Raw genomic sequence first — 25,931 nt, 5'->3', positions numbered from 1 at the left:
GCAGGCTGTATTTTTGTCATGTCTTTGAAAGGTTTCTCAAAATGCGAGTTTGTCGCAAACGTTGTCCTGCAGTTTGTGGCTACTGAATACAAAACTGAAAATACAGCTGGGATGCAGCCTTCTATCATCAAACTATTGATTACTTTTAATTAAAAAAAAAAAAAAAACACACAAAAGGATTCAACATTTGGTCCTGTTATCATTGCCATTTTGGTATCATTTTGGAAATTCCTCATAAGTTTGGATTTGAATTAAAGGAGAAAAAACCATTGTATATAGAAGGCTACTATCAGCCTACTGTCAGAGCCACTATCAAACATTAAGCAGTTTAGGTCATGGACTCTTTTCTAGAACCAGGGCCCATGCAGGATCTTTCTTTTCTGCCATTAAATAATGCCATTAATACCCTCCTTCCCTGCTGCCACAGTGGTATCAGGCTACATGACCGAGACACACTTTCCTGCATCTGACTTTTTCTCTTTTCTTATGGATCTGTCATATAACAGAAGAAAAACAAATTGACATATAAGGAGCTTAGTGAGTCAAACTTTCTTAAGACTAGTACAAGGAAAGTAAGACTTGCCTTTAAAAAAAATGCAAATAGAACCACTGTGCTCATTTGGTACATTCTGCCTTCCATCTGATCACTGTCCCACAGGAGAGAGAAACTAAACACTGCATGAACCGGTCCTTACAGTTGTCTCTTTTCTGGGCATTTTCAGACTTGCTCCACAGTATCTTTTGGTCAGTTCTTAAATAAACTTGAAGAAATACTGTATTGATTTTGATACAAGGAAATCAATAGAATAAGGGGACCAAAAATCTGTTTTTTCTATCTACAACATGCTTTTGTACAATCTTACTTCATTTGGAAGAACAGACAGCTATCAAAATGGTTGTGGTATAAAAAGTCATAAATAACAGGCTGAGAATATTATGGTACATTAAGACAGCATGTGAAACAGCTCTCATTTACTTGCAGATCTTCTTACCCTTCCTACATGTGACTGTGAGTAAGGTTCAACAGTTTCTCTCCTACCATACCATGCTGAAATCATCACACAGTGACTGCCACTGTCTCTTTAGGCCAAGGAACAGTTTTCATATGCCACCACAAGAATGCAAAAATTGCGGTGGTTGCCCAAAACGTTTAATTTCTTTAGGGTTCCAACTGCCCGAGTAATTTTAACAAAATGAGTTTCCTCCTAAATCTTCTTATATTTCTTAACTAACTGGAGAGTGGTGTGAAATCCTCATTATTTGTTTTATGATATTCATTCACTTCTTTATATAAAGGACTTCTGAGATACTTAAATAAAATTAAGTAGAGAGTAGAGTAGAGAGTAGTCATGTGTTGCAGGGGAATAGATGGAAAAGCAGTGGTGCTTTGTCCTGGAGAAAGTGCTCAGCATGATAGAAATGAGCATTTACCATTTTGATGAAATAGTAGGGAAATTATGAGAGAAGCTTATTATTTACTTGTTTAAAAAGTGACACTGTAAATTAATGACAGAGAACATAAAGAAAAAGGTCACTCAAGGTTTACTGTGTTATACCTCAACTGCAAGTTGTGGGATTTAGGGGTTTTTTTAATTTTTTATTTTTTTTTAATGAAGCAGATGAGGCTTGTCCCTCAATGCTTCCATGAATGCATTCACACTTAGATTGGCCATATTTGTATAATTGTGGGTAATTTATATATAGGCCACCTGCACATTTCCCTTACTCCTGAGACTAATAGGTGAACAGCAGGGACTATGTTTCTCCGAGTAACGTGGGGGGAGGTAGGGTTGGTTGCTGAAGTTTAAATCTCTACTTGCATTACCAGACTGCTATATCTCTAGCGTTTGGCGATTTTTCAGCTTTACTCGCAATAATTTATAGCAGCTCAGTGTACAAACTCTTTCTTTCCTAGATCCTATTTAAAGTGCCCTTTTGCTTCTTTTCCTCTATTCTTCTTGCCCATGGTGGCATGAAAGTATTTGAAGATGATGAAGTGAAATGTTTGATCTTTTTGCAGTGTTTCTGCATGGACACAGTGCATTATCTTGTGTGTTACTAGATAATACCTGGGGGGTAAAAAGGCCCTGAAAATATAAAAATAATCATATATGAAAAGATTTCATTTTGCCCCATTGCTTCTTAACAAACTTAAACAGCTGCTGACAGCTCAAGAAAACTTTGAAAAACATTCTTTTTAGAAACTACTGTAATATATCATATTTTCTGTATATTTCACTTCTCTTATTCTTTCTTTCTGAAGACATTTGCATGAGAATGAGATCCTTCTTTCCAATATTTTGCTGACTCTTGCTGTCATTGCTGTACAGATTTGGTTCAGGCTGCTTGTACAAGACTTCTGGCAGAGCTCGAGACTTTTCAATACTTACAAAGCTTCTGGATAGTCAAAGAGGTCAAAGAGGAGGAAGTTTGTGTCTTGTTCCTGCAGGTGAGTGAAGTGCAGAGCCCATTACAGTTCCCAAAAGAAGAATTACACTTATGAACTAGACCTGGCTATCTGGACTCTTCACAGTTTGAAGAGGCAAGCTCTTCCAAAGTCCTTGTGGGGCCCACTTCTCTAAAGCGCACTCTCTACGCCTCGAGGCTAATGCAGTATAGCACTTACCCTCATAGTTAATTCCCAGCATGCTGATTAGCTCTTGTAGATCTGGGCCAAACACACTTTGTCTTATGCAAGACTGAGCACTGCCTGTAATAATAAAACAAGTGAACTTCCCACTGTCAAGTCTTGAAATCTTTGATATGCATGGAAAATTCTACCTTAACTTTATTTGTTTGTGTCTCTCTGCGCTTTCTGGTTGACAACCAAAAGAACTGAGAAACCTTAAGAAAGGCTGCTCCCTTGTGGTTTTTCTATCTAGGTAAGAATATGGACTTCTCACAAAATCAGATATTATGCATTTTTTTAGTTCAAAATTTTAATCCCAGAAAAAGCATTGATGGTAAATGCATTAGAGAAATCAGTAGTACTCACCGTGTTCCCAGGTGTCCAAATACTTCAGCAGTTCTCACAGGAGTAAAACCTTGAAAAAACAAGTCAGTTATCTAAGCTGCACAGCATCTGCTCAAGAAAAATTGAACCTCTGAACCTTATTACATTTGTCATGTCCGGGGACAAATGTCATGTGATTCAGGGGAAGATTCCTAGAAAGTAGCTGTCAGGCTCTGGGCCCACAGTCCAGGCCACAGGAAGGGTGAATTCGCACAGTTGCCATATTGCTGGAAAAGCCCTCTCCCAGGGCACATGAGGGCTCCCAGCACAAGCTTGACCATCAAGCCTTGTGTGGCTGGGCAGGTAGTCAGGCTGGGCAGCACAGGACAAATGAGGGCAAAAGTATCCATTTTAAGGCTAGAAGGTTGGACAGAGAAGAACCTAATCGAGTTCAACAAAGGGAAGCATGGGGAGGAATAACCTAACACACCAGGACAGGTTAGGGGGTGACCTGTTGGAAAGCAGCTCCGTGCAGAAGGACCTGGAGGTCCTGGTGGACAACAAGCTGTCCATGAGCCAGCAGCGCACCCTTATGGTCAAGATGGTATCCTGGGCTGCTTCAGGAAGAGCATTGCCAGCATGTCACCGAAGGTGATCTGGTCCCTCTAGCCTGCCCTAGTGAGGCCACATCTGAAGTGCTGTGTCCAGTTCTGGGCTCCTCAGGACAATAAAGACATGGAGGTCCAGAAGCAAGTCCAGTGGAGGGTTACAAAGATACTTAGGGGACTGGAGCATCTGTCTTATGAGGAAAGGATAATGGAGCTGGGGATGTTTAGCCTGGAGAAGAAATAACTGAGAGGTGATATTATCAATATGTACAAATATCTTAAAGGCAGGTGTCAAGAGGATAGGGCTGGGCTCTTTTCAGTTCAACCCAGTGACAGGACAAGGGGCAATGAACAGAAACTGAATCACAAAGAGGTTGAACACTTTGCGGGTGACATAGGACTGGAATAGGCAGCCATGAGAGGTTGTGAAGTCTTCTTCTCTGGAGATATTCATAACCCACCTGGATGTGAACCTGTGCAACCTGTTCCAGGTGAACCAGCTTTAGCAGGGGAGTGGACTAGATGATGTCCAGAGGTCCCTTCCAAAACCAAGCATTCTGTGATTCTGAGCAATACTTCCAGAAATTGAGAATTGAAGCCCCCACTCTGAAAAAAAAAGAACAAAAAGAGGAAAGTAATTGAATACTCTGAAATCACTACCATTTTTTTATTAATGTCCTAGGCCCACACAAATTAATTTAGCAAACTATATATTTTCATATATAATACCAATTCAGTGGAATTTATCCATGCAGATCTACAAACTAAGTTGTGTAGACTGTGTGAATGTGTGTTAAAACTAATAAGCATACCTGAATTAAATAAACAGTTGGAAACTGCAGGCTCGGGGACTTTGAAATACCATATGGAGTCTTTCAGATGTAAATTAGCAGCTGAAATTCAGCCTGGGTCAGTAAAAATCCAAATTGTTGCATTCTAATAATTGTTTAGTGGCCTATATGAAATTAGTTGATTGACATGTCTACAAATTACAGACACAATTCCTGCTAATAGAGCTTCTCAGGGAGACTGGAAATTTCATGGGCATAGAGAATGAACTGTCAATTCATCCTCAAGGTGAACTCTTCATGTCAGGAAGCTCTGGGGGAGCTATATAGTGCTACTTTTCATGCTTAGACTGTTCTGATTAATTATTATCATTTATTATTTGTACAGTCTTCTATTGCAGTATCACCTTTAGGCTGAAATCTTTGATCATCCACTTTACCAGGAATGACAAACACACTGTTCTAGCATCAAATTATTTGCACTTAAAAGTCCATCTATAAACTGCTCTGGAAATCTGGCCAGATCCCTTAGCATAATTTAAGGTGGGATGACTAGGAAATATGAGAAATGAGCTTAAGAACTGCCTAAACTTTACAACAAGGTCATATTAAGGAATTAATTTTCCACTGTGGCAGTCTACTACCTTTCCAGAGCTCTAGTATGCATGTCAGAAAAGTGTAAGATACACTTATAACACACCTGCTAGTTTCAGAAATTACCTTCTAGCATGGCAAAGACTATTTTGGGGAAGAAATTTCAGATTTTTAATCTCATATTAGTCTGGTAGGAAGGTGTCTAGAGGGTAAGTCCTATGAGGAAGTCGTGGAGGGTCTAAAGCGTAAGTCCTCTAAGGAATAGTTGAAGCAGCTGGGGTTGTTGAGCCTGGAAAAGAGGAGGCTCAGGTGTGAACTTATCACTGCCTACAACTACCTGAAAGGAGGTTGTAGCCAGGTGGGGGGCTGCCTCTCCTCATAGGTAAAAAGCTACAGGACAAGGGGACATGGCCAAAAGCTGCACTAGGGAAGGTTCAGGCTGGACATTGGGATGAATTTCTTCACAGAAAGGGTTGTCAAGAATCAGATTGGACTGCCCAAGCATCCATACAATTGCCATCCCTGGAGGTACTTGAGGAAAGACTGGATGTGGCACTTAGTGCTCTGCTCTAGCTGAGATGGTGGTGATCAATCAAAGATTGGACTCGATGATCTTGGAGGTCTTTTCCAACATAATTGATTCTGTGGTTCTGAGAAAAATGGGGAAAGAGGTTTTCAGTTTATATGATCACGTGTATATGTTTAAAAAGCTTCTGTATATCAATAGACAGATTAAAAACTCCTATGCTTAGTTTGGATTGCACCAAGAATTTCATCAACATAATAAATGCTGTTGAGTTTTAATACAGATTAAAAATGTTGCATCATTTTTTTATTTTTTTCAATTCTGTGTTCCTCATGTTTAAAACAAGGTTCAAACACTGCCAAAAATGACCTTTTTTCCATAAAAATTTTACAAATTCTTGTAGAGAAAAAAGGAAGCATCCTGTATTATCATCACATTTATGTTACTATTTCCATTACAAATGTGATAAAATATTCACAAAGATAATTTCATACAGTGGGTGATGCAGGGCCAGGATCAGCTGTCACGGGACAGATATTACCTCCGTTATTGCATGACAGAGTGTGCTCATTTTTTCATCCCACAGCTCTAGCTCCCTTAGCTCTTTTGTCAGATCCATCCCAGGGAGCATAGTAGTTACTGGTATGAAACAAAGCAAGAAAAGAGGAAGAGATGTTGGTGTATAATTTTTTCTCGGTACTATCACCTTGATGAGATGCTATTGAAACACAAATTAAATTCAGCCCTGGCAGAACACTGAGCATTTCTGCAACATTATACTTACCTGCATCTTAAAAATACCTTACACATCTGAAAGAGATGAAAATGCTTAGATAAGTGGAAGATGAATGCCCACTCTCGAGTTGGCAGCATATGAAATCCGTCCTTCCCAAGAACTGATGGCATTAACTAAAAGGGAGTAAGGACTCAAGCTTTGCCTCTCAGTGGAAAGACATTGCTTAAGCAACAGTGAAATATTGCTGGTCAAAGGAGCGTGATGCCTGCCAAAGCACTCATGTCACACTCTGTTTCACGCTAAAACATAAAGCCCAACCCATTTCCTTTCCGTCTATACCAGGCAGCATTATTAAATCACCTAAAAGCTTGCAACTCCTTCAAATGCAGGTGGCTTCTTTATCGAACACTGTCTTATTTATAACATAATGATTTGCACCAAATGATCCTTCTTATTTTGGTCATGTATTTTTCTGACCAGTAAGCTTTCATTCTTTCATATAGATTGGAAAAGAGAAACTCTGTAGCATGGCTTTTCTCTGCTGTTAGTTTATTGTCTCAATTTCTGCTGGTCTTGCTGTCTTTTCTTTTCTGGGAAATTAACTAGTCTTCTACACAGAATTATATAAATTAGAATTTTATTTGTCAAGGCTCCCTAAGGGTCAATAGATTATATTTATCTGGAATATAATGACAGTTTAGCTTAAAAAATTTAAAAACCACTCCATATACTATGCTAAAATGATCCTATCATTTATGTTTCTGTAACAGAATTGCTAGAAAGAAAATTATAATTAGTGACAAAGAGAGATGTTACTCTGGAGGTATGCTAATCATCTCGAATTTCTGCTAAAGTAGCACAAAACAAAATGTAAATGTTGGTTTTCAGACCAAAAAATTACCTCTTACATTTATCAAAAACAAAGCCAGAAAATATTATATACTTTGGCTGAAATATGGTGGGCTGGGAACAGAGATCCACTGAGGCTGGGACTATCAATAAAAGTTAAACATGGCTCATTCTTATCATTTCTATAAAAGAATATTTATGGGAAAAGGAAATCTTTTTCCCCTTTTAAAAAGATGCATTTTTCAATACATACAATCTGTCTTATGGCGTGTAAGTACTCTTTATCACATTATTTGAAATACCTCTTGCATGTCTTTTAATAGAAAACTTTTCATGAAAGGTATCTATCTAAAGGTACAGATTTGGCTGGCACATATATGTCCCCATACAGAGAGATGCATAAGTGTGTGCTGTCAAGGACCTCTTTACCTTGCTTAGAGTTAGATGCACAGCTATGATGGTCAATCAAGTCTTGAATTTAGCTCAAGTTTTGCTTTTCTGTGTAGTACTTTTAACATGTTCTCACTCTATATCAGATATTCCCCCAAGAAGTAATGTTTTCAGGAAAAATAGGCAACAAAGGTATACTAAGATCCAGCTCAGTACATCCACTTCATTTTTTCCTTAATGCCTTGAAAATATTTCTGAATACAAGCTTTGTAGAAGAAGGCCTGTTATTTTCTGTATAGATTCCTGTGTTCTGACTTTGAATGCACTGAACTGTACTTAAAAAGTAGGTATAAAGGGCACTTTTCTTCAGCCGTACTGAAAAACATTTTTGCCTTCAATAAAATAATGTCAATAATGAAAGTCTTCACAATGACACTAAATAAATAAATAAATAAACCCCTTAACTTATTTTCCCTTTCATTTGCTTTTCTTTTAGATGCCTTCTACCAAAGGCAGTTCTTATTAGGTTTCCCTCTGACATGAGAAAAATATAACATAAAACTGGAAATTTCAGGTTTGATTTTATTATACTCTTATAGTTTAGGGCTTCTGCCATATAAGAAGCTGCAATTTTCTATTTATGCAATAAAAGAAATGTATTTGCTTTGAGATGTGTTCTCGTATTTTACATTTGCTGGCTCATAAGCCACCTCAAATTCTTGAAGTTGAAAACATAAATTGAAGTACTGAACAAGGTCATTCCTCTGGCAGTCTTACCAAATCCAAATCATGTGGAGAAATTATTATATCAAGAGGTGGAACACATTTTCTTAAAAAGGAAATATTTTTTCATTCTTTTTTTAGTAATCTTTCATTTGTTTAGTTTCACTGCAATAAGGAAAACATTGCTTTGGAGGGGAAAAAGACTTCAGAAAAAATGGGTCTGAAGTTAGCCAAAAAAAATCGAAGCTAATATACTTTGGGGTTTTGGGATTTTAGGCTCTATTCTTTGCTCTGCTGCTATTCCATAATGGTACATTTCGGGGGTAGACCTGGTAAAATTCTGTGTCCAGGTTTTTTACTGTCCAAAATATTCTGTATCTATTTGCAGAAATGTTCAGATCAGATACTCTTCTCTATACAGGTGCTAACAGACCAGCCCTAACCTGATGTCAGGAAAGATGTGCAAGCTTTCTTTTACAAGGAGCCATGGTATGAGACATTCACAGGGATGCTTTCAGCTGTAGCAGGAACCATTTCAGTCAAATCTGAGAGCTTCAAAAGCATGTAAGCACTTTCATCTATAGATTCCTCTACCAAAACAGCTTGGAAGAAAAACCTCATTAGAACGATCTGGTGGCAAAAGCATTCACTTCAGGAACCTGTGTTGAAACCAGTTCTCTGCTTGGCCTTTAGGACCATGAATAGACCAGAAAGACCCTTATCCTTGTAAGGTTGTGGGTGCTTAACATCCACTTAAATAGTCTGGTGGGGGTTAAGTGTTTTATACATTTTTGTGGAGTTATGTCTTTTTCACATCTCAAGGTGTGTCTTTATCATAAGTTAGAATTAAGACCACTCCAATTAAATTCAGGAGCCAAAGCATAAAAGAAATCTGGACCCTCCACACCAGATAACCATTTGATGGGTAACAGAATGAATTTCTGGTTCTGTAACTCAAAGTACCTGCACTGGGACCAACCAAATAGCTCTATATGGTGTTTCTTCTCAGGATACAATTAAATCAGTGCTAACTTTTCTTGCAACATGGTCCATATATATTCTGTGTATGCTCTTTCCCATCCATAACATAGATCCAGATTCTTTGTCTGTTTCACAAGGACATTGTGGGGATGAGATCTACTGACAAAAGTGAAACACTGGATGGTTATGATCTTAAGACTGAACCAGTAACCTTCATCAATTTAAAAATTATTATAAAATAAAAGGATTGGACGAGCCCTGCAAAATGAGGTTGTGAAGCTGAACTGTGAGAACACTGTTTGGGAAAAGAGCTCCAGGATAAGCTTTCCAGAAAAAAAAAGTAAATCTTCAGAGAAAATACTGGTAGCAAATGATAATTTTGTTAGATATTCATTTTGCAGGCTGTTTCTATTCTACAAATTCAAGAAGAAGCATGCAAAAAAATTAAGCGTACCTTAAACCCACATGGCACAATGAAAAATCCAGTGCAATAGTCATCCATATGTCTCCTCAGGGTTTTTTTCTTAAATTAATTTATTCAGTCATAAAATTCAAAAGCTAAAATTTGATTAGCACTACTTCCAGAAGTATTCATCACTTTTGTAACTAAGTCTTTTCCCTGTCTGTTTGTTTGCTTGGTTGGTTTTGGTTTGTTGTTGAGATTTTTTTTAATGAATGTAGAAAGGCATTGGTTCTAAAGACAGATATTCTGAATTAATTCAGTAGTGCCAGACACTGTGCAATTGGCAGTGTTTAAGAAAGCATACTGCCAGGCTGAACTCAGGTCTTTACATAGTGCATGGAACAAAGATAATGTAATAATATGCAGAGACTTTCATCCAAGGATCACAAAGCATTAATAGAAATGTGTAAGTTGGTAATAAGATTTCTGGTTTACAACAGAGGAAATTGTGCCTAGATATTTGACCTTTTTTTATTCACACAGAGTATGAGTTTCCTGTAGCAGTTGCAAGAGTCACTTACCTACTGCTCTGAAGTAGACCAGAGCATTGCCTGGAGCTAGAAAAACTATCCTAATGAAAAATAACAGGTTTCTGACTTTGAGAAAGGAGCCTGAAAGTCTTTAGCCTCTGGGCCAGAGCCTATACAAAGATACCCCAGGCTTAAGCTGGGTTTTATGTCAGCTGTATGGCAAGTGGTTTGGAAGCCATCAACTGGCAAAACTGTTGCAAACCAAGGAAGATCCCTGACACCCAGACCAGACCCCACTCTCAGTGTGGTGAGTCCCAGGGTGCCAGATAACTCCTACCCTACAGCAGTAGATTTGTACGTTCATGTCTCTACAGTAGAACGTAGGGCTCCCTGGGAATCCTGCCTCTAATGTCTTGAAAGATAACTGAATCTAAATTTCAAAAACATCTTGAGTTCATGTAATAGGTATTCTCCAACAATTTTTTTTCCCAGTGTAAATTTTTGAGTCATTTTATACCTTTGTGCTCCCCTTGACAAATGCTGATGAAAATAACTTGGTGCACACATGGATGTGCAGGAAGGATAAGGAAAAGCCTCAAGAGAAACCTAAAAGATAGACATCCTGGTTATGCCTGCTGACTTCTCCCAGAGATTTGCTGATTCTTTCAGTCTTTAGCAAAGAATCTGCCAAGTGCTTTAAAAAGTGTTTGATTAGCAAGGGTTCTTAATGTTGAGACAATTAAACACTACTCTATCTGTTAAAATAATGAGATTTGATAAGAAAGGTTAGATAATTCTACCCCAGCAGAGGACTATAAAAATTACCCCGTGAAGAGACAAGATTATTTCAGGAAAGGGTAGTCTGAAGTTTATGGAAGATACACAAAAGAGAGGCTTATGCAATAAGTTTTGTTCTGCACAAAATACATTTTCCAAGGGGGAATATGATTGTGGAAAAAACCACCTTGACTTTCTGAACACAATTTATGCCTTACAAAGTCTGTGAACCATTTAAACCAAGTTAAGCTTCAAAATTCCTGGGATTAAGCTAAATGCTTTATAAATCCTATATATAATTATGTGAAACTCCTGACATATCTGTATTCTTAACATATTCTGTATGCTGCTAAGATCCCAGGCTGGGATTTTCCAGGCAGTCTAAAGGAATTATGCTCCACACTGTTTTGAAAATCCTAGCATCAGGTGATTGTACTAAAATTGCCTATTTATACTACTGATAAACAAGCAATATTTTGAAATAGTTCAGTTCTCTTGTAATATGAATTATTTATAGTCTTGTGGCAAACTAAAGAAAATTAAGAAACCCACCAACAGTGTTCATGAGAAGTGGTCTCACCATAATGAAGAGTGCCTAGGATCTTTGAAAGATGACGCAGGTTTAAGTGACTTGTATTTCCACCTCTGCCATCCAGAATGCAAAGAGCCATCAGGTCCCCTTTGAACTGGACAAAAGAGAAAAATAGAGTTTCCCCGCAACCCCTGTGATAAGAGAAAGAAAAAAAGATTGGGATTTAAATCCTTTTCCACGGTTCCCTCACAATACAGGAAATCTTGCTGGTATACACATTCAACTTTGCTTTCTGGTTTCATTGCATTATATGTCCAGACAAGGAAATAGCACTAGTATTTCTACCCTGAAAAAGCTGTGCATTAGACTTGTTCCTGTCTATCAGGACCTTGTCTCGACATGATTAAACAGAATTGATACTGGCAGTTCACATCTGCTCCTTTTTACATAGATCTGTCCTGTCTGCTTTACTTTCCTCACTCTCCTGAAAGAGAACCAAAATAATTCTCTATTTAACAATGATAATTTCTTTTGTAAAATGAAGATAATATATTACCTGGTCTACCTATTTGCAGTTCATGACAATTCATGGACATTATCGCAGGTTTAGTGTATATCATAACACAGATTGAAAAATTTCTGTTGTAGACAAGGGGAATAAACTCCTCAAGAGATTCTTCAGTGTTGTAGGTGTGTGTGCTCTCTCACAGCAATGCTGTCACAAAATTGATCTGTAAAACACAGAAACAAAAATCTCTTGTGGGCTTAATATCAGTAAACTACATTCCTTTATTTAAACAGCTTGCAATAATACATTCACTCAGATGTCATTTCCTAACTTATCAAAGATTGTTTGGACCAGAGATCACCTTTCAGGCCCCAAAACTCCCACTGTAAGGAGTTTGGCTTCTTGCTGTTCCCTCAACATAGAGAGTTTCAAAGCAAAGCCAGAACATCAACAGCTGGCAGCAGTGTCCTGCCTCCTTCCCCCAGAAGTGATGAACAAGCAACTACATTGTTTATGAATGATGTACAGCACTAAGTGATATATGAAATGATACATTAAATCCCCTTTCTGTAACTTGCATGTTGCAAAATGTGTCAGTCCATAAACTATCTTTTTTCCCCCTCTTTGAGAAAACTAACTCGTAAATATAGAAATCCCTTTGCAGTACAGCTTATGTTGTTTTAAATATGCTTGTTTAGCAAAATAAACCCTGGGGTAAGGTATAGCTTCTACATTTCTGATTTTTTTTTCATGTGACATAGCTTCATAACTTAAAAAATAAATACCCAACACATGCTGATAGCAGTCAGATTTCTGTCACACACATGGCCATCCTTACGGTGCCTTTCTTATTCATATGTATAACTATTCATATAGTCATAACATGTTAAAGACACATTTCAATTAGAAATAAGGAATGCCATGCTAGCAGCCACCTTTCCTTACAGGAAGTAGGGTTTGGTAAGAAAAGCCTTAGCCAAAGGGAAAATTCTCTACATTTCTCAAAAGCCAAAGTCCGGTTCACAGCAGTGCACTTTGCAGGGCATGGCAGGAGCATCAAATGCTCATACATTGGCTACATAACCAATTTGCCACATTTTAGGTCTGTAAAAGATATCACCTATTCAAATATTTACAACTTTTTGAAATGTTACAAACTATGTAGATTTAGATAAAAAGTGGTCAGTTCAGACATGCGGAGATTGATTTAAAAAGAAATAATGAGTTGGTTCTTCTGGTACACAGCACATACAAAGTGGCTAATGAAGGACTGTATGAAGATGTACCACTACGCTCATAACTCAACTGAGCAACGAAGGGTGCTCTTGTATGGGACACTATAGCCTAGCACATGTGCTGAAATAGCTGATGTAGCAGTAAACCTGCATTATATGGGAAAACTGTGGTTTAAGCATGTTTTAAAATGGCTTTTTTGTGGTCTCTGCTAACTCATGTTTCTTCTTCCCAAAATCCCCCACGGCCAGTTCTTATCTCTGTCTCAGGAATGTCCTGAGAAGATATCAAGAAGTCTTCTCATTGGTCTCTTGTTAACCCCTTCCTTATTTGGCTGTTCCCTGCCTGATTGGTGTTTTGTAAGACCCCTTACCTTACATGGTCCCTTTTGACCCTCCCAAGAGCTTTATAAACCCCTAACCACAATAAACCCTCTCTCTCGCCTCCTCTCCAAGTCCCGTGTGCTGTCTCTCTCCGGCTGCCATGGGAACATGTGGGTGGGGGGAGGGGTGAACACCTAACCCCTCCATGCGTCCAGGACCCTGAAGAAACCCCTGGAGCTGGAGTAACCCCTTCCCCATCCACCTCAAGCCTTCGGAAATGGAACCCCACAATGGGAGGAATGCACCCAGAAGCTACAGCCTGGTTGTCCAAATAATATAGCCTTCTTTTTAGGGTATTATGTGTCTGAGCAGCAAAATGCATTGGCTGGAGTCAAACGTGTGTCAAAACTATGGTCCTAGTACCATGGACTCAACAGAGTTATGTGTAATCAATAGCAATAGAGTAAATGCAATGAGTCTCATAACACCACTTTTAGTGTCACAGAACAGAGATCAGCAAAGAGCACATGACAAATTAATCTTGATCATTAGATGACACATCAGATCATGCTGTGTATTTGATAACCTACCTGTCTGTGCAGGGGTAAAAATAAGATTCTTAATAGGGGAATGTAAATAGCTGCATACAATGAACTTTCAAAACTATTTCAGTGAAGAAAGATAACAATAAATAGCACTCAAACCTGAAATAAATCAGGCCTCAGACTGTGCACTGCTCACTCACACCCCCCCCTCTTCCTGAGACAGGACTGATTGGAGATTTGGAGTCACAAAAGGTAGAGATTATGGGTTGAGATAAGAACAATTTACTAGAAACAGCCATGAAGTAAGGAAAGGAACAGCAGCAATAGTATGAATAACAGTATACAAGATAGGCAAATGACTCACACGCAAGCGCTCACCACCCTGAACCCAGTGCCCCACAACTGCACACTGCCACCCGCCCAAACCAGAAGAGACTCACTCCTTCTCAGTCCACTGTACATGGCATGAGGTGGTATAGAATAACTCCGGGGTCCTGGCCGTGCCCCTCCTGGCTGCTGCAAAAGCCCTGTCCTGGCCAGAACTAGGACATAATGTCTGCTGATGGTTTACCACCACTCAAATACACTTAATTAAGTACAACTGGGCCTCTGAAAATATCAAGGGAGAGAAAACATTTAGGAAGTCATGCCCATTGTGCACTAACACTTCTTGAAAAAGAGAAAAGGCAAATATAAACTATGCAGAGTTCAAATTGTATTTCATCTAATTTTACAGCACCTTTACAGGTTTTTAGATGAATTCCTCTGCCCTTATGCAAAACTTGTACTCTAATTTCTTTTCTGTTTTCTTCACCTTCATTCACTTCCTGTTGTTCAACCTTATCTGCTGTCTGCTGGTAGACACTAGATGTTCAGCTTTTGATAATCTTATAGTTGCTAGATGTTTGACTTTTGCTTATCTCTTGTCATCTGCTCAGTTGGACAGGACTGTTCAGCTTTGTTTTCTGAAGCAGGAGGATGATTTTAGGTCTTCAGCTGAAGTCTTTCTTGTCTTTAAAATCACTACACTTTCTGGCATCTAAAGAAGGGAAATTTCATTCTCACTGTAATGCAGTCATAACATTGCACATAAAAAGCGTATGAACAATATTTATCTTTGCAGACTCTGAAAATGAAGTGATGTAATATGGAATTAGCTACTAATGTAAACAATGTTGCTTCCTGTTTTACTTGATGCTAAGAAAGGTATTCCTGAATGAAGTATGACTATAACCCTGGAAAAAATAATTAACTCCATCAGACAGACGCTGAACAGAGAACACTGCTTTCATGTGCTCTACAGAGCAATCTAGATTAAAAAACAACTGGCCCAGTTACATCAGTTACTGTCTTAATTGCCCTATTGCAAGGGAAGGCAAAAAGTCTGCACCAAACTAGACAAAGAGAACATAAACAAACCCTAGCTTCTAATTGCTGCGTGCAACCTCATGCAAGAACTACAAGGGCCCATGGGTCTTGCTTTCTTACAACCTTATTTTACCGTCAGTCAGGACATCTGTTGGAAACTACATAAAGAAAATTAAATCTTTTTAATTTTTTTTGTGGGGCTTCAGTAATTACTCAGAAATCTGGGAAGAGAATTTTAGTAAAAGATAGAATACTGGGGCAAATTTTCTTTCCTTTTGGATGAGATGGGAGCACTTTATCTCTTTAGTTTCACTTTGCTTTTCTTCAGGGTGAGATTCCTGAGAAACAACTAAACATGTAAAATTAGTAATCTTAACGGATAATGAGATTGAACTGAGCAGCAGCTGGGATAGACAATAGATGACCTTTAATGTTACAGGCATGATAAATACATAACCATATGATCTTACCAGTTTTCAAATGCGGATTTTAGTGTTCTTTTTTCCACAGACTTGTGTACTTCTCTCCAGAGAAACCAAGGTACATACATGTGACATTCACTTTTATATTCAAAATCCTGTTCTGGGCAAAATGAGGACACAACTTATATAGAGAGCCAAAAATGTATTGTTAGTCTAATTCAAGTTTTAACAGCCTAATCAAACACAATAAACAGTTATTACTGCAGTTGTAATTAAACTGAAAATCATAGTCTGAATTACCTAATTATTACTGGAAAAATTCCTTAATCATACTGCTACACATCCTACACATATACATACCTTTCTTCTGGTATTGTGTTCACCTTCCAGTGCCCCACCTTCTTACCCAAAAAGAATAAAGGAGAAAGGTACAGTGATTCCATCATCTGACAGGATGACTGGGGAAACAATCCCTGTTCTCAATTTTCAGTCCACTTGACAATAATTTTTTTGTGTTATCTACCAGATGTGCTCTTTCACTTTCTTCCTTTGTTCTGAGTTCCACATCTTACTTGTTTTACTGTTCTCTTTGCTAATTCTAGCACTGATTTACCTGTCTCTCAGGTTTGCACCCCTTTAATAAGCAGTGACTGACCATGAAGATTAATGGGCTTTTGCAGTCTGAAGCCTTTGTATCCTCCTATGCATATACTGTCTTATAGTAATTTTCCTAGGATCATAAAAGGTTCAGTCCGCATAGAATTGCTAGTTATTATTACTGTATGTTAATTAACATTATGCACCGTGCCGTGCAACAGTGAAAAACTAAGCTAAGACAAATTTAGGCAGTAGTCACCTGACTGGGAGACAATTGCTATGATACCTAAAACAAGTCTAAAAATAGCCTCAGGTCAAAGGAAGCACAGTGTAAGATAAAACATATGCAGGTATTCTTCCCAAGAATGCCAAGGCAGTGGAAGGATTTAAAAAAGGTTTTTTTCAGATGCCAGGACCACTTCCTAACGATGCTGCACATGCCAGGCCCTCAAGTGGAAAAAAGCAATGCCCACCTTCTCCAAGTCTTTCTGAATCTTCTCTCTCTCCTTCCCCACCGTCTCTAGCCCAAGGAGGCCTTGTATGTCTGCAAACACATTATCTCTGTACATACCAGGGAAAGAGATACCTTGCTCACCACTTCTCCCTGCAACTTTCTCTGAAATGCAGAAGGAAGGGGAAAAAAAAATCTAACCCATTTGAGAAGCATTTTACAGTCTTACTAAGCAAATTTTTCCAAAATTGTACCCATCCCTACACACAGACAAGTCCTGAAGCACTCCATTATTAGGTCGGTACAAAACCTGTCCTCTTACAGGTAATGCCTCAATTGTATTTATTGAGCTGCAGCACCGAGACAGTGACAAATTGTCAGACGATCTGCCTTTCCCTTAGATCCACAAGCCAGAGAACTCAAAAGCTTTTCTGCATCTGAGGTTACAGATGCAGGCTTCTGATTCAAGTTCTTGCAAAACCTGAGCCTGCATCTGGGAGCAAGGTTATCAAACTTCCATTGGCCTAGAGAAATTATTTTTCATCTCAGTCAGCACCTTTATGCTGCTCAACCATGATGTTTCAAACTAATGGCATATAGCAAACAAAGAAGGTTTTTGCTCTTTCCTAATCTTACTTTCACTTTATGTATTTAAACATTGACATTGATGCAGAAGTGCATTTCATGCCACAGTAGCATTGTTGTGAGGTTTGGTAGTGACACTAAATAGCCTGCAAAAATTGGCTTCATGGGAAGAGGATGGACAGGTGGTATTTTCTGTGAACTAGAAGTTTCCCAAGATGAAGATTTTCTATTAAAACTCTGAAAGCTATGTTTTCCACACATGACTTTCTTGACTACTTTTGGCCTCTTGACAATGTAACATTACCCTGGGATTCATTCCTGCCTTAACAACCTTGGTGAAAGTCATTTATCTATATTTGTTACATATCTGTATGACCTACTTTTATCGAGTAAAGAATTCCAAGAGATCATGCAGACAATCTGAAGGGAGAAAGACTTTTTAATCTATTAATTTGTAGCTATAGATAATGAATGAACAAATTTTTTTTTAATGGTCTTGAATCAAAGTTTTTAATCAGTTTCAAAAGCTCAAACAGTGCAGTTGCTTTCTGGGACAAAATTCTGTCTTTCAGGTTCCTCCATATGGACAAGCCTGCAGAGCTGGCTCCACAAAACAATAATCCCTTCATTCTGTATGGCAAGAAGCCCTGGTCTGCAGCCCTCTATTTTATTGTTAGGTGAAGAGTGTAATCAGACTACTCCTCTGATGTTTCTTTGGTGATGCCCTCTGATCTCATTCCCCAGTCATATACTGCTAACACCTCTAGTGTTACTGTGGCCATTGACACACTGCCCTAGTCAATAACCAAGATGTACAAAAAAGAAAAAGAGTTCTATGCAGCCTCCTTTGTGAGAAAACGTCTAATTATAAGCAACAGTAGTCACACTGCCCTCTTAAAACACTGGCCTGGGGCATGTGAGAAAAAAATTATTCCATTTTCTAGCGCAGCTATGTCTCACCTTTATGGGCGTACACCAAAGAGGAACAGAAAATACATAGCACATAATTTTGCATTTTTATAATAAGGTTGAAACTAAACACTAGGAAACCTTGTCAGAGCCTGCTAAGCTGATTCCAATTAAAGCTTCTGGCAGAGTTCCAGCTGTTTTACTACCTCAAATAGCACTGAACATAACAAGGTTTATGAAGCATTCAAAAGTCAAATACCCTATTAACATAAACATGTAGTGAAATCAACTCTTCTACAATTTTCGGCTTGCTTTCTTTATTTCATTTACGTTGGACTAATCTAAGATGATGTCTGTTTTCTTTGTTGCATCTCCCTTTTTTTCTGCTTGCTGGAATGCAAAACAAGATTTAGTAGTTGAACGGTGCCTGATTTGCCTTGAGAACTTACTGCCTTTGGCAGTTTTATTACACTTTCTATACCACTCTGTTTTGCTAGCAGCATTCTGAAGGTTAGTTTCCTACTCTGCTTTTAATTCCAAAATAGCAAGTGGTATATTCAGTTCTGAATTGTTTGGGAAGTTTTCTTAAAACCTGGATGCTAATGCCAACCCTTAAAGAAGAATTGCTTCATTCAATTCACCCACAATTAACAGGCATGAATAAAAAGAAAAAGTAGAGTAATACACTCAGAATGATTTCCTGATACAGTTTTGTCATTGTTTAATAATAAGTCATTCCCATTTAAACTGAATGAAAATTAGGCATATACTTCCCTGCATCTTCGGTAGGGTGAATGTCTGCCGTGTTCAAAATCATTTCGTACTTTTTGGCAGGATGCTGATTAAAGCAGTGGGCAGAGAATAATAAACATAGTGGAATTGAATAATGCTGAATTCATCATAAATATATGCATTTAAAGTAATTGTAGGCATCTGAAAGTAGGAAAATATACTAAAAACATTGTATTCAACACACCAAGCAAACCCATTTATAATCATATTGACACCAAGTAACTGTTGAATAAGCAGAAATAGAAATATGCAATCCAGGTAGAATCATCATAAATCTGGTATTGACCACTATCTTACATTTCATGAATATGGTTAGTTAAGATAAAGCTTTATGGTGTTATTTGTTGTCTCACCTTCCTATTCATTTTGTAGGTCAGCATTTGATAAGTCAACTTCACATTCCCAACATATAAATTAAATGCTATCAGTATATCATATTACCGTTATCCCAGATCTGCAAGATTTACAGGATGTTTAAAAAATCTGTTTTTCTTGAGGTCAGAAGCATTTTCTTCCTTCATATATGTCCTGATCCAAAGACCATGCTGGTTTACTAAATGGCTGATTTGCACAAGCTCTGGATCAGATCTATAATGGATTAGATGCTAACGATTTTTCTTTTGTTTTAGCTGAAATAAGCATTGTTAAACAAGGATAGTCTCCTAATACATAATAAAAACCACCCTGGAACCTGGGGATTTTTATGCAGAAATCAATCCATTACTCTGAGGCCAGATAAATCATGTTTTCTTTTATTTTCCAGTTATATATTTTAAGGAATTTTTATTTTAGGAATTTCTGATCACTTGTCAGGTAAGGTGTCACCATGAACTGAGTCCTTAAACAAGCTGAAATCTATATAAGTCCAGAAGAACATCCGAAGATTTCAAAGTTCTGCTAGTTTGAAAAGGATATTTCTGTGATTATATGTGACCCTTCAATTTTCAAAATACAGTATTTTTTTCATATTCTTTTTCCACCACAATGTATTTTAGGAACAGACTGGTTGCAAAGAACAACTAGAAAAAAGAATAATTTCTAATGATCACTTTGGCTTTTAAGCCAGTTCAAAAACCTGAAGACTGAGGAAGAAAATCTTACAAATACTTGAAAATAAGGTCTAATTCTTAGTACCTCTTAATATTCTTTAGTACTCTGATACTCTGACACACTAATATTAAGTTCCTTTGTATTGTATGACCTTGGAAAAAATAATTAACTGAAATTGTTATTTTTATTGAACAATATATTTCAGGTTTTAGCTAGGAAAGAACTTTCTAAGTTGCACCACTCAAAATTCATTATGATTCCCTTTGATACAGATAAGTGGGTTTTAAGAATCCTAATCTTTCAATTTTTACATTATTTAATCTATTTTTAAGGTTTACTATTATTCTAAAATGTGTTGGTGTAAAGCATATATTATTATAAGAGACAATTTGTAATTCAAAGTAAATATTATAATAGACTGTTGCAACAATCAAAAAGCAATGAGACCCTGACTTTTCTTTAACTATTGGAGTCATTTGTACTGAGATTATAGTTCACTGTGCCAGAGTTTCCCTGCTGCCTGCCCTTTCTTTCTTTCTTTTTCCTTGATGGCAGCCTTCAAGGTGCTTTCTTTTCTAACGTGATATTTAATGCAAAGCACTCTATTTAGTTTGCATTCAGAATATAACAAAGAAAAGTTAGTCAAATCCTACTGGGAAGCTCTACAGTATAACTCCCATGTCGTTCTATATAGGTTACTGCAAATCTACCCACTTTTCCTCTTTGAGACTACCATACAGTGTTTCACAAAGACCTTAATCACTAAAATGTATCTTGCTATTTAAGGACCTTGACTGTAGAAAGTCTACATCACTTAGGAGTGGTAATATTTTAGCTAGAGTACTAAGTAAATAGCAAAACAAACACAAATACATTGTTGTTTAAAATTTAGATTAAATTATCTTGTCCTTAAAATGTTCCCCAACAGCCTTTTAGGAATGTATTGTTCCTTTCCTAAAGAACAAGTTACCCTTTGATGTGCACCCTCATTTTGGACAGATTGCAAATTCTTTCTTAATTTGGTCTAAATTCACTAATGTACCATTTTAGAATCATTCCATACCTTGTGCACACTGCATTATCATCAATTTTTATTCACATCTGCTTAGTTGTTCATCCTACTAACCTAAAACTTGCCATATTTCCAGAGATCAGGATGGATTTGGGAAAAAAAAAAAGATTATGTCAAAAGAGAACAGCAGGATCTTTGTTAATTTTGAGTTCTGTATATGAGGCCTGGTTAACTAGCTCCAAGTTAAATGTCTGTTGTTTACAGAGGAAAACAGGGAGAATAATACACTCAACATTTTTTTTCTTTTTTCAATGATAAAGATACATTATTGTTTGAACACACACTTGCTTGAAAAACACCTCTCAGGTTTTTTCTGTTTCTGTTGGATGTATTTTTTAGCGAGACTACTGATAATGTTAGGTGTGTCATTTTAAGATTAATAGACACAGGATGCAAGAGATGCAACATTCAGAGCATGAAGAATCATTAACTAGCAACGATGTCTGAGGGGTGTTCCTGCATTTCAAATGCTTCACTGCTTCATTGAGTAGTGAACACAGCAACTCACTCTGAGGCAGATGTTATCCCGCACACATTGCAAATGCAAACAATTATCTCCAAAGAGTGCAGAGAAAAATCAGGCAAACTATGTAATATTCTGGAAGGAAGGGGGAAAAAAGAAAAACCAAGGAAGAAAACAAACCCCAGAATAAAAACCAACCAATTTAGAATTGCAAACTTTATGCCAAAGGTGTTACATACATCAATACCTGTAATTGTTATAATCTATAATAATGTGGTTTGAAAACAAGATATTCAAACTCAGATTCAATATTTTGGCCAAGAAAAGATCTTCTGGTTTGAAGCATTTGGGGATAATAGAAATCTTTCTGCAGAATCTATAGCTAATTTTTAAATTACTGATGGTAGTAAGAACTTTATTTCATGCGACTCCATTGGTCCATAATTATCTGTTAGTCACTATTGGAAATATCCTGAACTGCTTGACACAGGTATAGTGGAATACTGGAATAAATAAGTTAGTTAGTTAGACTGGCATGGAAGTTCACAAGCTAGAGGCATCACAGTGTTACTCCATAAGTTTCTTGTGAACCAAAAGTTCTCAAATATTTGATGCAATAAATCCTCAAAGCCAATAAAGAGAATATGATAGAGGGGGGTAACACAAGGACACTTTTTTCTGGGGTGAGGGAAGTGAGGTAGGAGTTTGGCTTCCTGCTGTCTCCCCAACACATAAAACTGTGTGGTTCTGTTCTGTTTAACCAGGGTGCTAAGTGTAACTATTACTACCATCAACAATAAAACAGAGAGATCAGGAGCTAACTGCAAAGCTGGTGTGTTTGCTGCAGTGTATCTTACCTGTATAACCATTTTCATCCAGGATAATATGCATATATACTTCAAAATTTGTTCCTATGCTGCTCAAACATACCTTATGTAGGTTGAACAGGAAGAAAAAATTGGTTCTAATGTTAAGCTGTGCGATCAAGATAAGAGGCACTATTGTAATGCTGCTGTAGTTACAAGTGTAAAGGTTTAGATTTCATAGTAATACGACATCCTAGATGCCTGCACTACCTTAAACAATGTATTGAATCTCAAAGGGAGTACACAGGAATCTTTTCACCTGACATGAAATTGCAGTGACTTCAGAGGGTAAGATACTATTTTTTAATAACATATACTGAGAATCAGTAAAGGAGAGAAATGAAGCAAATGGAAATGCTCAGGGAGCGAAACTACAATAAACATTATCTTCTCATCCAGGAGAAAAGAAGGGCTTTGCTTCCAAAGCAGACTGAACCTGCCCAAAACCTGAAAGACTTCCCTGGTCTGTCTCCACAGCCTGGTACCCCACAAAGGCCACCCACTTTGTGCTTACTACAGATGTGGCAATTAATTTTCGAGGAAGCAGACAGGAATGGAGGAGAAAAGGACAACTCATGAATCAGAAAAGACAGCTCTGAAAGCATTCAGAGAAACTGTTATTAAGGGGAAAGCTAATCCTGAAAACAATATTAAAAGAAAAAGTGAAGGGGAAGATGTTCTGACCTCAGAGCTCTGCTTTTCTCTCTAGACATCTTATATGTCTCTAGTCATTTCTCTAATACTGAATATATGTCAGGCATGTTAAACTAAGAAGTTTCACAAGTCTATAAAATCTTCAGTGCTGTCATTAGGTACAGCTGAGTAGTAGGTTGAAAATACCTGTTCTCAGTACCTCTAGTCCCACAGGAATATATCACATCATTTAATGAAAATTCAGATTTAGCATCTTTCCTGGTTCTGACTATCAGATATTTCTTGTAGCAGGTTCAAGCTCTCTGTGATCTCCTGATGACATGGAAAAGAGCTGGGATATATGCAACATCTCAGGATAAACAAGTCTTAAACCACTTTTTTTTTCACTTTGAGAATAGTTGTAACAGATGAAACAGTCCTTGGTAGTCCTCATGATAAAAAGGGCCTTCAGACTACCAGCAACTCCACAGTTCTGTCACAGCCTGGATTCACTCTAATGTTAAATAATGTTGGAATATACCTCATTTTAGTTCTACGTGTATCTCCAGTGAGCTCTTTTTCTCCCAAGTTTACAAAGTAGGAACTGACCATGGCTACTTACTCCTGCCCAAACCAGATGTTAAGAATTCTTTCAGGAAAGTCTTCCAGCCTGCTTCTCTCATTGCTGCTATACACTGTCAGAACAGAAGCTAGGCTTAACCTCAAAAATGGCTGTTTACTTTGACAAGTTCATTTCAAACATGGTGTCTTACTTAGATCAAGACTCCACAGAACACTGCAGTGACAGTTCTCAAATTCTTGTGCAGATACACAGTTATACACTCTTCTCCTCTGGAAATCCTGGATCGCTGAACATCAGTGTTCACCTCTGCCTGAAACATTCAGAACTCTAATAATTAAAGCTATCTCCATTTCTCTGGGTCTTATCCTATTATTATGATTTTACCACTAAAAATGTCATTGTACTGGGTTTGCATGACCAGGTTTTGGTAGCCGGGGGGGTGGCTTCTGCGAGAAGCTGCCAGAAGTTTCCGCAAAGTCCAGCAGAGCCAATGCCAGCTGGCTCCAGGACAGACCAGCCTCTGGCCAAAGTAGGGCCAATCAGAAATGGTGGTAGTGCCTCTGTGATAACGTATTTAAAAAGAAAGCAAAAAAAAGTTATTGTGCAGATGTAATCGCAGCCACAGAAGAACAGAGTGAGAATATGCGAGAGGAACAACAATGCAGACGTCAAGGTCAGTGGAGAAGGAGAGGGAGGAGGTGCTCCCGGCATTGGAGGTGAGATTCCCGTGCAGACCATAGTGCAGACCATGGTGAAGCAGTTGTCCCCCTGCAGCCCATGGAGGATCACAGGGATAAACAGATCCACTTGCAGCCTGTGGAGAAGACCCATGCCAGAACAAGCGGATGCCCTGAAGAGGTCCATGAACCTGTGGGAAACCCCTGCCGGAGCAGGCTCCTGGTAGGGACCTGCAGATCTGTGGAGAGAAGAGCCCAAAGTGGAGCAAGTTTCCTGGTGGGATGTGACCCTTTTGGGGACCTATGTTGGAGCAGCCTGGGCCTGAAGGACTGCACCTCATGTAAGAGTGACCACATTGCAGTATTCATGAAGAATTGCCTCCTGTGGGAGGGTCCCCATGCTGCAGCAGGGAAAAGACTCTTCTCCCTAAGCAGTGACAGAAACAATTTATTATTAACTGATTGTAACCCCCACTCCTGTCTCCCTGCGCCACTGAGGGGGAAGAAGTAGAGCTCAGGAGGGAGAGAGGTGTGGGGGAGAAGTGTTTTAAGATTTATTTTTCTTCTCATTGTCCTGATCTGATTTTGTTAGCAATAAAATTCAGTTAATATCCTCAAGTTGAGTTTGGTTTGCCCATGACAGTATTTGGTGAGTGATCTCTCCCTGTCCTAATCTCAACTCATGAACATTCATTGTGTTTTCTCTCCACTGTCTGCTTGTGGAGGGGAGTGATAGAGAGGCTTTGGTGGGAACCTGGTATCCATCCAGGGTCAACCCACTGCAGCCATACTAGACTAAAAGGAAATATGCTTATTTATTAATAAAATCTTAGGTGGACAATACAGTTGAAAAACTCATAAAGACACAAATAGCAGAAAAGAAAAAAGTCATATTGAATCTTAGATACAGCTCTGTCTTCCCTTCTTCTCAAGCAGCTGGCAAGCTATAGGTGCTTATCTGAGCTATATAGCCAAAGCCCTATGAATGTTGTATATTGTCAGTTTGCCTTCCCTGAAGCAAAAAATCCCCAGATTTGAAACCCTTTTGGGAGTCTTTTAGAGACTATCATATTCTCAGACCCCTCTCTTACAAATATTGATCCAGATCTTATTCAGGAGAACTTTTTTTTCCTTTTCCTAGACTGTTCACTGTTCTCTTGATTTTAAAAATGTTAATGTCTTTTTGGCATAGACAGTATTATCTCTTGTACTTGATCATTGGTCTACTGAGTGCTAAAATAGCTCTTCAGATCTGGGGGTAACATGCCAATTTTAGTATAGAAATTTTTGAACCAGTGAGTCATATTTTTTTCTACTTATACATTGCAGAAATGTATTTATATGGAGACACTCATTTGTCGTAAGACTTTCAAATTTTTTATCATATGTGTATGGGTTTAATTAATTAATTAATTGAGACTCAGAGACTGACAGTAGAAGTACCATGTGTGAATTACCAGTTCA

The sequence above is a fragment of the Neopelma chrysocephalum genome, unplaced genomic scaffold, assembly GCF_003984885.1.
Source record: "Neopelma chrysocephalum unplaced genomic scaffold, ASM398488v2 Primary Assembly neopelma1_22, whole genome shotgun sequence".
NCBI classification, from domain to species: domain Eukaryota; kingdom Metazoa; phylum Chordata; class Aves; order Passeriformes; family Pipridae; genus Neopelma; species Neopelma chrysocephalum.
Note: the sequence above shows the minus strand (reverse complement) of the source record.